Raw genomic sequence first — 12,569 nt, 5'->3', positions numbered from 1 at the left:
TTTTTGCCAAGACATTTTCATGTCAGTGCATGTCAGTGCACCTTGAATCACAGCCATCTACATCTGTCCTCCCTGCTCAGCAAGATGGAGTAAATGTTTCAGTGCTAATGGGTTCCAAATTTTCCAAGTTATCTAGCTTAGCTTTTTTTTTTCTTTTTCCCATTTTCTTAGTGTATAATTGCATCTAATTGTACATTTCGAGCAAATACACATAATCACAACGTTATGACATGTAATTACCTAATTGTTATGTATAATTAACTAAATAGCATAAGAAATCGTGCAGAACTTTAATAAATTTATTAAAAAGAAGTTAATCTTTTCTGCAGCTGACAGAAGATGACATTTTCACCTATAATGATCATAATCAAGTTAACATTTTCTACCCTAATTAGTGGACATTCTGCAGACATGTCCAGAATGTACACAACTGAAGCAAAAAACAGTGTGATGACATTTATGACTTTCTGTATGTATTTGCCGCATGCAATGACAAGCATCCTTACGTAGAATTTAATGCTCAGTTCTTGGGAAAAGAACGCAGTATCAGGAAAATCCATCCCATAGTATACATTAAACATGTTCTGCTGAAAACTTTAAAAAAAAAAACTGTAAAAGATCTTTCTGTCTGCATGGCTCAAAACACGTTACCTACCTGTTGATGTAACACCCCATGTGCAGCTCCATACCATTAGTTCCTCTGTTTTCAGGGAGAGGCAGTCCCCCTGTGGCAGCTCCTTGGTCCAGCTCCTTGCCTGGTCCACAGGTTGCTGGCAGGTGAGGCAGCGATAGGGCAGAGCCCACAAAAGCAGGTGAAGGTTTGCCACCCTCTGGGGTGCCTGGTCTGCCTTCACTGGACTGATCTTGCCAGTGACCTCAATGCACTGTGTTGTTGTCCACAAGACAAAATGCCAATTATTTTTACAATTTTCCAGGGGCACAGATTTCACATCCCAGACAAGGCAGTAACAGGTTCCTGCCAAGGAAATCAATGTTTTAACTCACCAGGAGATGGTATTGTCCCTGCTGCGGTTTGGTGTGGTGACACAAGTCTGTATTCAGTACTGTTTTCTCATCAGGAGTAATGCTCAGTTTAGAAGTTACTCTTCTATGGAAGGAGACTTCTCCTTGGCAAGGAAATTTTATTTGTTGTTTATTTGTTGTCTTAGTTCAGTTTCTTTGGTATCCTGGGAAAAGGCTGTGTATTACCCACTTACATGCATACATTTCATATATACCTGGTGAGAATTCATGCATATATTTCATATACACCCAGTGAGAATTATTTTAAAATGGGCTAACACATATCTCCTCCATTCTTCCCTGGATCTGTGGAGAGGTTAGCTACCTACATCAGCCAAATACTAAGCCAACAGGTCCCTTTCACAACATGCAGAATTTCACTTCCCAGGCAGTCAAGCAATGCAGGATTAAAGACAAGAAAAGAGACTGGTAGAATTTAAGACAGGTTCTTATGATACAAAAAAGGTTTTTCCCCTTGTCCTTCTTCATATTTTTCCTCTCTGACAGACAAACCAAATTATGGTCTGATGATCTGTTCAAGATGGTTGGCAAGATATTTCTATGAATGGCTTACTCCATCTCCCCTAGAAAATGTGCAGTGTCATTAAGGTAACCTCCGTATTTATGATCTTAATGGTACCTAGGTGATTGAAACAGGGTTTTCTACATATAGCTCCTTGGGAAAGATCACATGGATATATCTTTTAGTAACAGATTTTCCACCTTGACCTGCTGATATTGACAGTGATTTTAGGAACAGCTGATTCACACCCAGGCTTTGGGAGCTTTATACACTTTATGTTTCCTGAAAGCAACAAAGCCCCAAATTGCCCAGAAATAAATTGAATCCACATGTTTTGGAGCAACTCTCTATAAACAGTATGTTTCATTTAGCAAATATTTTGGGAAATAAGATCAACATGAGTTGAACATTGAAGAAGTGATTTAGAAGATTGTTGTAAACAGAGTAGCTACATACACATAACATTTGACAGAGCAAATATGTGACAGAGCAACATTTGACAAATACAAAGCACTTTTCAAGCCATAAAAGACAGGTTTTGTTTCTCCCTACATTACAAAAATAAACTGCGACTGAAAAATAGCCTCAATTAACAGAAATTAGTTTTGCGGTGGGCATGTAATTTAAAGAGGAAAATCAGCACATTATACACACTCTGCAGCTATCTTAACAAAAACTGACACCCTCCCAAAAGGGCACGTAATGTAAATTGTTGGCAAACCATCTGAATGCCAGAATGAAGAAAGAAAGAGAAGAATCTGGAATGATAGTAAAAGTGATACAATTAACCCAAACACAAACTGAAATTTGCATTTGCTTTGCAGTTCCCAGTTATTAAAAATTTGACACCTTCTCTGCCACACCAGCATCCCACGGAAGAAAAACAGCACTTCAAACACCTCCACCCACACCACCAAGCACAACTGCTATCCACAACAACCTTATAAATACCCCCCCCCCCTTTTTTTTTAATGGTAATACCTCAAACTAGACTGTACGTGAGGAAAAAAAAAAAAAGCTTCTGTGATTTGAAAAACAGAGGGATGGCCACATATCAATGTGGTGCTATTAAAATGAAGCTTTCCATCACTTTCTAATCCATGTAGACCATAAAAAAAAAAAAAAAAAAATCTAGGGCAGTTACTGAAAGAATCTGGCTAGAACAGTTATAATAACATCCATCTGGGAGAGGAGAGAAATGTATATATACACACACATAGACATACATACATATTCTGCAGGAGACATTCTAGCTGGCCTTTGGGAGAGAAAATGTCTCCATTTATACAAGCAATCAAAAGACATTTTCTAGATACGGGGCTAACTGGTCTTTTGTTTAATAGAAACACTTTCAAAAACCGGAATTAATCCAGATTTGTTGGTTTAATAAAGAACAAAATCCAACACACTGATTTAATGCACTAGATTTACTGCTGTGTTCTGGCCACATGAAGTGCTGTAAATTGGATTCAGTGAACACAAGCGAGTCAATAAATGCCAGAAACAGGACAAGATATCAGTAAATCCACACCAAAACATTAAAAATCACTGCAAAGTATCTTAACCAGAAAGCAGCAACCCTGATTTTCTGCATTTTCTTTTTTTTTTTTTTTTTTTCCCCTTATATTTACACCCACCCAGGACAAGTGTAAATTGTACTAAGTCAACAAATAGGACAACATCAGCTTCTCAGGCATGTAGGTAAGTCTACACCAGCAGAGAAGCCTCTTCCCACTCACCCTGAGAGAACATTGCTTATCTTATTCATCCCATCTTTCTCCACAAAGAATATGATAGAACTGAGATCTATCACCACTGTCATTAATTTATCAGGAGTATACTTTTGATCATTCACGATACAGAATTTAACAAGAAGGTACTAAAGGTGTTGCAGAAACACACAGAGTGGTCTACAAATCCACACCTATCACCATATTAAACTCTCCTGTACACCAGTTTGGATCCCTTGCAGATACTTTTTAAGGTGAACAACCATAGATGCTCACTGTGTGATACCTTCCTTGTAAATGCAGCTTTCCTCTCATGATCAAATATCAGGAGAGCCCACAGAAACACTCATTTTTTGCTTCCCAAGCACACAGGTGCAAGGTCCACCACCAGGGTCTACCTACTCACTCTTTCCTCTTTTGAGGTGCCCAATTTCATTGCAAAACCCCATAAAGTCGCCTTCAGTGGCAGATTCCTCTTCTCTGGCAATCCATAACACCCAAGTCACAGCAGGGGAGAAATTTCCTAGAATTCCAAGTTTCCTCTACCTCAGATGGGGAAATTGATTCCTGCATAAAGTGGCATTTCAAGACAAATTTCAAAGAGTTTCGCCATTTCTCATAGTGCGACTTCCTAAATCTACAAGGAAATTGGCCTTCTGGGTTTTCTCATGAATGTACTGTACATAAATCAGATTTAAGTTTACAAAACTAACCTACTGATTATGTCCTTCAACTATACGTTCCATAAGATAAAATCTCTATTCTTACAAGTGAGAGCAAACAGACATTAAACAGACAATGTTTTCGTTGTTTTGTGAAGAATTCTGAACACAATTAATCTGGATTTAGATAGTTACATAAACCTTTGGATTTAGGAAGCATGAGTATTACCAGATCCAGACAAAAATAATCTGTATTCTTCTTGCCCTGAGTTATATAATCCTCTAGCACATTCAGTATCGTCTCTGAATATCCATTTCTCTCTCTCTTTCTGCCTCAGGCCCCTTCCTTTGGTCTTTGCTTGTCCTACTATTAAAACAATAGTTAAGAAAATATATTCTGACTCTTCTTTCCTATCTGATTTTTTTTTTTTTGCATACTGCTTCCTAAATTTTCTTAATCCTTTCCTTAATCACCATCACTGCTGCCTACAAAAGACCTTTCCAGGATCCAGCAGTTTCACAGCATAAGCAGGACTTGTTAGCTCTGTATAATGAGTCTCCGAGTCATCTGAAGAAATTCCTAAGGGAAAGCAGCATTTACTGTTGAATAAAATACAATTATATTTTGCAAACAGTAAATATAGGTAGGAAAGAAGGTTATTTATTGATCCTGTTTCACTTGTATACATATACAGGATATGCATTTACTAGAAATGATATTCTTTTTTTCCCCCCTTAAGTCTCATCAAAGATATTACTAAAGGTGGAAAATAGGATGAAAGCAACACATCCTGAACCCCGATGCCAAAGCAGACCCCCAATTAAAACCCACTTCTCCCTGAAAATGCCACTCCTGTTCCCCTCTCAGCAGGGGGCAAATAAGCAGAACCTACCTTTGATGACTATTAGAAACTCTGCAGTAAATGAGAGAACTATGATAACTTGGGATCTAGTCTAGGCTACAAATAACAATGGTTCACACACGAAAAAAGTAACCAGAAATATCTGGTTAATTGTTCACCATCACTCATGTTCAGTGTGTGAAGTGCAGTGTTAGGTGACAGGGATCGGTGCAACCGGGATGGGAAATAAATGCACCCACTGCACACCTGCTATAGCATCACAGCTAGATTAAAATTTCATAGCTGCTGTATTCTTAAAAACATACTAGATATTCAAGACATGGGATGGAATAAAATATAGCCACTAGCTAATTAGCAGATCGTTTACAAAGCCTAGACCCCTCTTCTCTCCCGTGGCTGTCTTAGCAAATACAGATACCAGCACAGACTTCTTTTTCTATGCTTCCATCCTTTATCTAACTTTGCCTTTCATGGGTTCACTGAAGCAATGTTTTGTAATTGTGTCAAATTAGTAGAAAACCCGAGGTATAGCAATTTGACAATGATATAACTGTCATGATGGTTCTACTTTTTGCTTGTACCTACTCAGGCATAATTAGAATCAAATATCTACCTCTCAGCGTTTCTCTTGGGCTCATCCAACTCTGAAAGCTCTCAGGCCATTAAGGCATATCAATTAGTAATGATTTTTTTCAGCCCCCAGCAGCCACCGAAGCATACATTAAAGGTGATATCTGTAGTCAAAAATTTAATGTGCACCATTTGAGAATATCTACTTTGTAGAAGAGAATATTGTTGGGGAAACTCGTTTGCTTTAAGTTTTATACCACAGCTATTAAAAATATTTTATTTGCTGAATAAATGTCTGGCGAACACTCCTATATCTGTTAAATAATATTAATTGCACACAGGTTTGGAAAACACAGGAATCATTACAGGATAAATGTGACTGTGTAATAGTCCAAAAGAGCTAATGTTATCACCTCCCAGGCCACTTTTACAACCTTCTTTAGAAGGACCATCTTTAAATAAGTCATCGTGACCTGAGGAAAGCTACTTTCATTTTTTAGTATATCTATCCAATTGAGTAGATGTCAGAGAGCCAGCTCATTACAAGCACCAGAATTAAAGGGCTGTCGCATTCCTTCTAGCTAGGTTAAGTCTGTTCAGTTCGGACTGTTTGGAAAAACAATCCTTTTCATGTCCACAGTCATTTCCAGGCCTGGTAGGTCAGTTACCTCTCGTTTCAAATGCAACTGAAAAATTATTACCCAAGATCAGACTGCAACACAAATATAATGAACAGTATGAACACATATTTAGTGATAAGGTAACAATGGAGCAGAAAAATCCCCATATGCAGGAAAGAAGAATAGAAATGCACAGTCCAGTTCAGCTAATCAGATAATCTTGGCACCAATTTAATCTTCATAAGCTTTTTTCCTGATTAACACATGGAAGTGATGTCTAATCTAAGGTCACCACAAGTACCAGAAAGGTTTCCACAGGCTCTGAATCAGACTTTGTATGAGAGATGGAAATTAGTACAGAAAATGATCAAACAGAAGAAAAATGCAGAGGTTGCCTCCAAGGGAAGCTGGAAACTTGTTTCCACCTTGCATGCAACTTGAAATTTACCCCGTGGTTGCTGCTCGGTAGCTGCTTTCTTGTCCTACTGCAGGTCTTGGCCCAGCCCATCCTGCTGCATTTCAGGGTGTATAAACATTAATGAAAAGAGCTGGCTTCGTGACATCAGGAAACTTAGCCAAAAACCATAAGCACTGCTACAGATTCTCTGTATTATGGCTTTGTCAGCTTTCAGAAGAGCTAATCCAGTGAATTCACAGCTTCTGGACCATATACTCTGACCTTTACCTATGTTTATTTATTGGAAAATACACATATACCCTGACCCTCATGGAAAATATCACAAACTGATGAGATGCCAGGAGTAAATCCTTGTAGATAGCAAGCATGAGCCTTGCTATGAAGACAGAGATGCAATTGAATTTGTCACTTGTTTGAGTGACAGAGGCTCTGACTCCTCCTTAAGCGATGTGACCTGTAACACATTTGGAATATAAGCGTATCATTCATTTCCAAGTTTTTATTCTACTGTTATGCCTGTAAAACTGCTTCCACTTGAATGTACTAGGCGTTAGTCAAAAAACTCTGGTCAAAAAAAGGTGAAGCAGGATGGAAATGCCATACACAGCATTTCCTTTTACCCTCAGCTGCAATGAACCTTCTTGCAGTGTAGCAGACCTAATAATCACTTGAAACATTTGTATAATGCCTTAATTATCTGTATAATCACCAACAAGTCTGACACCAAATTTCTCAGCAGGAGTTTGCAGACTCCTCAGTTAGTTAATGCATTACTTATATGAGTCTGAAGGCTCAGTCCCAGCACAGGTCATGTACCTGGTATGACTCTTTGGAATGAGGCCTAAATTTTTTTTTTCTATTTATTTCCCTTTGGGTCTAAATAGCAGCTCTGCTGCAACTGTGTATCTTTTACATCTGCATGCAGGCTTCCATACTAATGGAGCTCCTTTTTCTCCACACATGGAAATCCTCTAGACCAGACAAGCTTCCCATGAAAGAGTCATTTCAGTACGTAGCTCTCCTCATGTCCTGCCACCCCTTCCCTTCTCCTCAGCCACTGTGGTCCTTCCTCCACCACAGTGATGCCTGGCCAGCAGCTCTGAACATACCCTTCACTTCTCCACGAGTATCAGAGTTAAACTCAGTGAATGCTGGGGAGTAATCCCATAAGATGCTGAATGAAAGCATATGTGGAAAACAGATTTACATTCTGAAAGTAGTAGGACTCATTTTTTTAAAAAAAAAAAAATTATTCATGAGAATAGAACAAACTATTAGAATTTTTAGAAGTAGCACCCTTCCGCATCTACACACTGCTGCCAACGAGTTTTCCAGTTTTCGTACGCCTCCAGGAACGCCTGGACCGGAATGCTGCTTAGCTTCCTCGTCATGGCCTCTTGAAGTGCTTCTACCGATGCGTGATGCTTCCCCTTGAGCATTGATTTTATTCTCGGGAATAGAAAAAAGTCTGGTGGGGCCAAGTCAGGGCTGTAGGGGGGCTGAGGCAGCGTTGCCACCTTGTGCTGGGCAAGATACTCCACTACGCAGAACGCTGTGTGGCTCGGTGCATTGTCATGGTGCAGCCGCCAATTATTGACGATGGCTGGGCGGACACGAGCAATGCGTTTTTGCAGTCTTGTGAGGACTTCCACGTAAAAAACAGCATTAACTGTTTGTCAGGGTGGTACAAACTCTTTGTGGATGATTCCATGTCGATCAAAAAAGCAAATGAGCATGGACTTTTGCTTGGATTTGCTCATTCATGCTTTCTTGGGGCATGGGGAAGCAGGGTTGTGCCATTCTGTGCTCTGCCGCTTACTCTCCGGGTCGTATTCAAACACCCACGTCTCGTCACCAGTCACTACATTGTCCAAAAAGTCGGGCTCCTCATTCACATGATGAAGAAGATCCTGGCAGATCGCTTTCTGGTTGGCCTTTTGCTCCTCTGACAACACTCGCGGCACAAGCTTCGCGCACACTTTCCTCATGGCTAAGTTTTCTTTCACCATCTCAAAAACTTGGGTTTGAGGAATGCTCAAGTCATCAGCAATCATTCTGATACTCATCCTGCGATCACGGTTCAGTAAATTTTTCACTCACGACACATTTTCGTTGGTCTTGCTGGTTGAAGGGTGTCCAGAGCGGTCGTCGTCTTCCACTCTTTCCCTACCTTCTCGGAACAGCTTGTGCCACTCAAAAACACACGATCTACCCATGGCAGCATCACCGTAGGCCTCCTTAATCATGTCGTGAGTCTCTTTGCCCGTTTTACCAAGCTTTACACAAAATTTGATCGCGTGTCGCTGTTCCAGTAAACGCTCCATGATTCCCCATGACGAGGCGTTTCGACAGGTGTTCACAGTACAAGCGACCTGCTCTCTTCAACGGCTGACAGCTGACTGCCGATTTTTCCCAGCATTCCCAATATCCCCCTCCACTGATCCTGTGTGCGCAGACCGCCTCTCGTCTGCCCGTTCGCCCAGAAAAAAGCCAGTCCTACTACTTTCAGAACAGACCATGTACATCTACTTTACAAGCTGGGACTTTTGCAAGTTGCAACCAAAAATAATAGAAGACTTGAACAAACACTCTATACCTCACTGCACTGCTTATGCTTTGATATTAAAGCTTCCTTCCAACCACTTAAAAATTATTTCCAAACCAGAGGAAGAAATATACTTGAGCCAAAATGCCAAATAATCCATCTAGCATTATCTGCACACATATGCATGCAAGAAATATCTACCACCCAGGCAAGTCTACACATCTCCACTCCCTTTTGCAGCCATCAGTCAGGTTTGACCTTTGGTTCAGACCTAAAATCTTCCAACCCATTCGCTCTATCTTAAGACGAGCGGCTTCTTCAGGGAACGAGATAATAATGTATCTGCAAAGGGCTGACTCTTTGGTGTTGGAGGGGGGGAAGTGCCAGTATAACAAATTGCTCCTGTTCAAACCCATCAATTCAAAACAAGCATCTGGAAAACCTGACAAGAATACTCAAATGACCCTTGTGTTCTGACAGCTGGAAAAGAGAAAGCACTCTCCGCAAGGAGAAAAAAGTGTGCTCAAACTTTTTGCCTAGACAGAGAAACACATAGAGCTGTTGGAAACATTTTGCTTCAAAGCCCATTAAATTAAGCTTTCAGTGAAAAGTATGATTAATGCAGGCAACTGTATTTGTGCTCACAAAACTGTGGTCAATACCACCAGAAGCTGGTCGTGGCGATGGGCAGGCCGAGAATTCCCTCCTCTCATGAACGCCCTGTGGTGGAACTGATCATTCCCCACTACGAGAGGAACTTTTGTCCCTCTTGAGCCCTGGCACACTGGAGCTGGGCTCTGCTGCTTTCATCAGGGGAAGAGCTGCTGCCCAGTCCATGCGGAGAGGCCACTGAGGATGTCTCCACAATGCACAGACTGCAGTTTTGTTCCTTCTCCCCAGTCCTTTGAAGAGAAACTACCTGAGATATTAAGGAGCGTGCACTATTACAGATTCCATTTCAGTTTTATTACATTTCAGGATTTCTGGTTTGGTCAAGATCTGAGGCAAAACAAATGAAAACAAGACAGCAGTACCTTGCAACATCAATGAATTCTCCTCATTCAGAGGTTCCCAATCTGTCATGGTCTCTGTAGATGAGACCTACTCATTACATTGGAATGTCTTAAAACTGTTCAAAATGTGACCAAACACTGCTGGCATTTCACAGCAGCAGACTGTGCTGGTTCTGATCCACGGACTTTGTTTTGCTGCTGTGGATGGTTATACACTGTACATCTAGGATATGGGAAACAGTTTACGCAAACACTGAACTGCCCTGCAGGAAGAAACCAAAGGGAAATTGAGCAGCAAAATCCATGCTCCCACTACACTCAGGGATGTTGTTTCATGGAAGATCTCTCTGAAATGGTCTTCTTATTGGAAGATACTCAAGCAAATAATAGCCTAAATCTATTCTTTCAGATTTAAAAAAAAAAAAAAAAAAAAAAAAAAGGGAAAGGAAAGAAGGCACTGTAGGAAGCACAGGTTTAAAGAGATGCTTGAACTCCCCAACAGGCAGCACCCCAAATCCTCCAAACTGTAGGTGGTCAGAAATCCTCCATTTACCTTAAAGATGCCTTGGAAAACATATAGGCTTGAGTGTTAGAGAAACAAAGGCATAAGCCTCAGTACTTTACAGTTATTTGTATAGAAGCAGTAACAGAAGTTTTTGAAATTACTTGGGTTTTATTACACTAAAAAATGATCCCGGTTTTAAATTGTTTTTGATTAAAAGTAGTTCTGCTTGAAGGTACTCAGTAATGCATTCAGTGTTCAAAACCACCAAGAACCAATACTCTCTATATAGCAAACACTGGACTTTATTTTGTTGGGGGTTTTTTGTGTCACAAGAAAAATTAACCAAGTTACATTAGAAAATGGGTCACAACAGGATTTGCAATAAACACTATATACAATATCAGCCATTTGTACAGAACACAGCTGACACACACACAGAGTTTTCTGGTTTATGCCTTACTTCTACGACTCTAAATTGATTTACAACTCCATGTGAGACTCATAAAACAGCCCTAGGCAACTCTAGTCTGCAAGCAGACTATTTGCAACACTGTGAATTTCTCAATTTGCCCATTTAAAAACATTTTCCCTTTTCCTTCCTTTCAATAACAGATTTCTGGAGGGAGTAGGTCAAGAGATGAGAAGAGAGATTTAATGGTTACATAACTTGAGACACAAACAAGTGCATCACCTGCTCCAGCTGCTGATCCTGGAGGAAATCTGTTATTTGACTGGGACTGGGGGAATTACTGCTCCCTGCACACCCACCCCAGCAAACACCAGTATCTGGGAACAACACCAGCATCCTGACCACACAGGTATGATGATGTAAATGTGGCTGTGAGATGAACCACAACTTTAATGTCACTTCAATTAGAAGAAAGTTCTGATTTTATTAAGCCAGAAGAGCTATAAAAACAGCAAATTTGTGTTTACGCACATGGGAAGGCATCCAAAATGAGGCAAGGTTGGTGTGTAAAGGAGTTTGTTTATCAACCCCACCCTAAGCACAATCCTCTGATATCAGTAGATAATTATCCATCTGCCAGTTTGGAAATAAGGTACAGAGAAATGGCACAGAGGTCCCAAGGTGGCCCAGGAAATTAGAGACAGAACAAGAATTTGCTATTCTGATTCTTAGTATAATGCTCTTTCTAATAAGCTCCTTTACACTACCACTTTCACTTTACTTTTCTAAATGGGAAAATTGCTATGGAGAACATTTTCTGTCAGGCAGCAGGCATCTAGAGACCAAATACCAAATCAAATGCACAATCGCTTGTTTTGTTCAACCCCACTGCACTTCCACTGGGGTTACATGGCAAAAGCTTGGAGCTGACTTGTCTCCTTATCTACCTGTTCCTCTTACTGTTACTCTCTAATTTAACACCTTGTGATGGCACATACATGAATCCCAGCTCCTCCTCAACACTTTGGCTAGACTGGTAAGTATAACTGAGATGTACCTATTTTACTCTATCTCTTCCTGACACTGCAAGCACAGTTCTTTCATGTCCATGTTCCATTACTCGGCTTATTTTAGGGCCTGATACCAATGAAAGATACACATGGGAGCCAGCAAGACGTGACGAGTGATTAATACTGCCATAAATGTTCTTTTTGCCTGGGTAGATCACTGCAAGATTTTGGTTTTGCTCTAGGGGTAACCTGTGAGTGCTTTTAAGGCCAGGTCTATGGTCTAATGCAGCATGGACACAAAACAGAAAAAATACCACTGACCTGTCCTGACAGTAAAATTCCACAGCATGCTGTCAGCTTCCATCCTGGCTGTGCAAACCTGATACATGCTCAGACAAGGTACACAAGCAAGTCTCACAGTGGGTACAGCAGAGCTTGGCAGCTGAGATTCGTGGCAGCCCATCTGCAGAGGAAGGCCTGCTTTACGAGGCCGGGCCTGCACCCGTCAGCCCCCGGGCCCACAAGCTGCCCGTCGCGTGCAGCCATTTGAATCCTCTCTCAGGTTGCATTAATAGCCCCGAAAACACTCTGCTGCTCCTTAATTAAAGAAGCCCTTCTGCTTGCCCACAGAACAACTGTTCCATAGAGAATGAAGTAACAAATCAGGCCCAACTGCCA

At 40.8% G+C, this 12,569-nt stretch overlaps 1 long non-coding RNA gene across 1 annotated transcript in view; it reads right to left on the bottom strand.

The window, feature by feature from the left end:
* Positions 1 to 317: 317 nt before the first annotated feature.
* The window catches only part of LOC137863751 (uncharacterized), a 130,628-nt gene continuing 118,376 nt past the window's right edge, over positions 318 to 12,569 (bottom strand). Inside the window, exon 6 of the long non-coding RNA XR_011101115.1 lies at positions 318 to 1,187. This is a non-coding gene — a long non-coding RNA (uncharacterized lncRNA). The remainder of the gene's footprint in view (positions 1,188 to 12,569) is intronic.

This window comes from Anas acuta, chromosome 13 (assembly GCF_963932015.1).
Source record: "Anas acuta chromosome 13, bAnaAcu1.1, whole genome shotgun sequence".
NCBI classification, from domain to species: Eukaryota; Metazoa; Chordata; class Aves; order Anseriformes; family Anatidae; genus Anas; species Anas acuta.
The sequence above is the reverse complement of the archived record's forward strand: the minus strand, read 5'-3'. Positions and strand labels throughout refer to the sequence as shown.